General features: G+C 33.6%; 1 pseudogene; it reads left to right on the top strand.

Annotated features, from left to right (window-relative positions):
- The first annotated feature begins 2551 nt into the window (after positions 1-2551).
- Positions 2552-4755, top strand: LOC102609158 (alpha-amylase-like; annotated as a pseudogene).

Here is a 4755-nt window from a genome sequence, read left to right as displayed (position 1 = left end):
TTTGAAAAGTGTTATGACTTTTAAAAAGAATGATATATGTTTAGTAAATATTACTATTAAACTGCTCTAAGATTGTAAATAGTTGAATTGAATATAATGTTGAATTAAATTTATACATGTATGCAAAATATGTTTTTATTCTGTGTATATAATAATTGATAACTAAAATAAATAATTTTGGTTATTAATTTTATTCTTTATTTTTTATGGCAATATAACGAATAATAATAATAATAATAATAATCTCTTTAAAGTTAATGATTTTGTTTTTTTAATTAATAAGGATAATTTTGAATTTTTATAATAAATATGAGGATATATAATTATACATGAAATTGTATTAAGCATAAAATTGATTTTTAAAATTAGATCTTGAAATGATACTCATTTCCTACTTTTCAAAATCTATTGTAAAATAGAGTGATTTTACCAAAAGTCATTTCTTAAAAAAAATTATCAAACGCTAAAATTAACTTTTAAATTTTCAAAATCATTTTTTAGCATTCCAAAAGTAATCTCAAATAAGCTCTAAATTGGTTTCTAGTATCTAATACATCAACGTATATGTATTACTTGATCTTTCTTTTTTTTATGATAGAATATAACGCTACACATTCCAAATAATAAATCAATAAAAATAAAAAAAGCTAAAATGATTGATACAAGAAATAGCTTAGTTGGCCTCCACTATGAAAATAGTAAAGGCCATTCTAAGAGTAAAGTAATACAATTATGGGTTCGGCTATGGTGTAATTGTGGTATCGTGTTACAGTTATATCCAATCGTTAGATCCATTTGGATGGGTGGGGTCTATTATGATTCAACGGCTGAGTATAACTGTGATACGGTATCACAGTTGTACCATAATTTTTCTCTTCTATTATATATACCAAAATAATAATCAATAAGGGTAAGATGGTAAAATAATTATATAACTGTTAGTTTTCATCATCAAGATATTGACCCAGATATTGATGTATCATTTATTTCTTGAACCTACCTTTTATTGTAGAGTAATGCTATACATTTTAAAAATAAAATGGTAATATAATTATGTAATTGAGTCGGCGTTAATAACATTTTCTACAGATTGTGTAAAAAAAAAAAATGATGAGTAATACATACATATACAATTATATAATTGACTGGGGGTCTAGAGGAGGAGATCTAGCGAATTGGCTTGCCTGCACTTAGAAATGGGAATGGGGTTGTCAATATTCAATACAGCAGGCACGGTTAATATTTTAGCACCAGATGTGAGATGCTGATGTCTGCGTTGCCGCAATTGATGACAAAGTCATTATGAAGGTTGGACCGAAAGCCAGACGTTGGAAATCCTATTTCTTCTGACTTCATAAACTGAAATCAATGAAGATTTTATTATCAGGTAATTACAATAATAAGAAAAATTTACAACAAAACGGCACCATGGGATGTCGTTTCAACTATCATTAAATAATTACGTAATTTAGATGTCGTGCTGCATTATGTTGTCTCGCGCACTTCCTTTTATTTGTATATTGCAATCGTTTGTGTTTTAAACAATAGTTCAATAAAGTGGTAAAATTATTACATAATTGAATTGAGCTGGCTTCTAAAAAAAATAAAAATTTTGAAAAAAATACTTCTTTCTTATTTTTTAAAATCTACAATAAGATAAATTGAATTTGTCAAAAATGATTTTTTTTTAAATTTATCAAATACTAAAGTTAACTTCTATCTTTTTAAAATTATTTTTAAACCTACCAAAAGTAATCTCAAACGGACCCTAAATTGGTTTCTAGTATCTATTACATTAACATATATGTATTACTTGATCATTCTTTTAATGGTAGAATATAATGCTACACATTCCAAATAATAAATCAATAAAAATAAAAAAAAGCTAGAATGATTGATACAAGGAATAACTTAGCTGGCCTCCATTATCATATTAGTAAAGGCGATTCAAAGAGCAAAGTAATATTGTTACATATCCCAAAACAATAACCAGCAAGGGTAAGATGGTAAAATAATTATATAATTGTTAGCTTCCACTATCCAGATATTGATTTATCATTTTTTATCTAAACCAACCTTTATGGTCGAGTAACGCTACACATTCTAAAAATATCATGGTAATATAATTATATAATTGATTAGGCATAAATAATGTTTTCAACAAATTGTGTAAAAAAATGATCGGAGTAATACATATACAGTTATGTAATTGACTGGGGTCTGAAGGAGGAGACTATGCTGTCTGGGAAAGAAACTGAAATCAATGAAGATTTTATTTTCAAGTTATTAGAATAGTAATGTTCTGAAATGCTACCGCTAAACATGTAAAAGGGCTCTTGTGAGAATAAAATTCAAATTTTCTGTGTTCATGTTAACATACCTGTCGCTAAAATAGTTGATATTTCAAAGAAGATAATTTAATGGGTGTTGGAAGAAATAATTGGGAAAAACGAGATTTAGAAACTCTGTCAAATTTAGGATAGCGATAAGCATTCTGCATTCATACCATTTCGGATTGGTTAACATTTCGAAATAGGGTGCTTTTTTTTTTATCTGTGCTCTACAGAACTTTTGGAGAGAATCGCGACCCTAACATTTTTCCAATTGCGCACTTTGGTTAGAGATCACATTCCTCTTGTCAATCCATTTGCAGGACTGAGTGGTTCCACCAAAATTAAATTTGATTGAAGGCTGACTTGAAGATTGGAATTTTGAGGCCAAGAGTCATCATTTATGCAGGACTACCACAATTAATTCTCGTTTAAGGCCTAAGGATGATGATGATGATGATCCAAAAGACATCAGAATCACCCATTCAACTACACAAGACTAACCAGGAGAATGAGTCCTCTCTGTTTCCTCTGTTTTCTTCTTCTCTCTGTCTTCCCGCCTTTCACGTCTCCGAGCCCGACCATATTATTTCAAGTAAGGCATTCAATGACCCTCCTAAATTTTAACTTTTTTCGATCACAAACGAATGTATGTACTTGCAGTACGATTTGTTGAGGGAATTTGGTTTGATGAGGTGCTTTTGATAGGGTTTCAACTGGGAATCATGCAACAAGAAAGGAGGATGGTACAACTTTCTGAAGAAAAGAATTCCTGATATTGCCAGTGCTGGAATTACTCATGTCTGGCTTCCTCCACCTTCTCAGTCTACTGCTCCCCAAGGTTATTTTTTTATTCTATTATTCATCTAGCATACTCCCATGCAAGCTTCTTTACCCCTTTGGTTTTCGTGGTTTTGAAAAACCACCCTGAGGAGCTTGGTTATTGGTTATGTAATGATATATATGGAACCTCTGTTTCCCATTCTGTTCTAGCCTAGTTTTTACTGGGCTCCAATGTATTTAAAAAAAAAAAAAGTATTGTTTGCCTGCTTTTTATATGTCTATTCATTAGGAGAAGCAATATAACTTGAAAACCTTAAAATTTTTTTTTTTTGGTCCTCAACATTTGCAGGATACTTGCCAGGGAGGCTATATGACCTTAACGCATCAAGCTACGGATCTCAGAATGAATTAAAATCTTTAATTCAGGCTTTCAATAAGAAAGGAATTAAGTTTCTAGCTGATATAGTGATCAACCACAGAACCGCGGAGAAGAAAGACAGCAGAGGGATATGGTGCATTTTTGAAGTTGGAACGTCGGATAAGCGTCTAGACTGGGGGCCATCCTTCATATGCCACGATGACACAACTTATTCTGATGGCCGAGGCCATCCTGATTCCGGAGAACCCTTCGGGCCTGCTCCTGACATTGACCATCTCAATCCAAAAGTACAGAAAGAGTTATCCGACTGGATGAACTGGCTGAAGACTGAAATTGGATTTGATGGATGGCGATTTGATTTTGTTAAGGGATACGCCCCCAGTATCACCAGATTGTACATGAAAAATACCATGCCACATTTTGCTGTTGCGGAGAAATGGGATTCTCTTTCGTACAGGCAAGATGGGAAACCTGATGCTCGTCAGGATGCGCACCGGAGAAACCTAAAATATTGGGTGCAAGCCGCTGGAGGGGCTGTCACAGCTTTTGATTTCACTTCAAAGGGCATCCTTCAAGCTGCCGTGCAAGGGGAGCTGTGGAGATTGAAAGACTCTTAACGGCAAGCCGCCGGGATTCATTGGACTTTTACCGCAAAATGCTGTGACTTTTATTGACAATCATGACACTGGCTCTACTCAACGTCTATGGCCGTTCCCATCGGCTAAAGTCATGCTTGGATATGCTTACATTCTCACACACCCCGGCACCCCTTCCATAGTAATATCTGTCACTTTTCCTCTGTTTCGTCCTCTTCATATGTGTTGGAAATTTGGTTGCACAATCTGCGTTGCGTGGGTACTAAAGTGTATGTGTTTGGTCTTGTTGTACAGTTTTATGATCACTTGTTTGACTGGGATCTAAAGAAGGAGATAGGAAAATTGGCTGCAATTAGAACCAAGAATGGGATCAACACCACAAGCAGAGTTAATATTTTAGCCTCTCAATCTGATCTCTATGTAGCTGCCATTGATGATAAAATAATTACGAAGATTGGACCAAAGATGGACCTTCGAAATCTTATTCCTCGCAACTTCAAAGTTGCTACCTCTGGAAAGGACTATGCTGTCCGGCAGAAGAAGTGAAATCAAAGTTACAAGTTATTAATTAATGAGCCACTAGCAGAGCCAGAGAGTAATAAGAATATTTGGAAGACTATGCTAATGACACAGTGATTCCTCTTGTGTGCGTGTAAACATGAGTGAA

The sequence above is a fragment of the Citrus sinensis genome, chromosome 2 (genome assembly GCF_022201045.2).
Source record: "Citrus sinensis cultivar Valencia sweet orange chromosome 2, DVS_A1.0, whole genome shotgun sequence".
In the NCBI taxonomy this organism is placed as follows: domain Eukaryota; kingdom Viridiplantae; phylum Streptophyta; class Magnoliopsida; order Sapindales; family Rutaceae; genus Citrus; species Citrus sinensis.
Note: the sequence above shows the minus strand (reverse complement) of the source record. Positions and strands in the feature narration are given on the sequence as shown.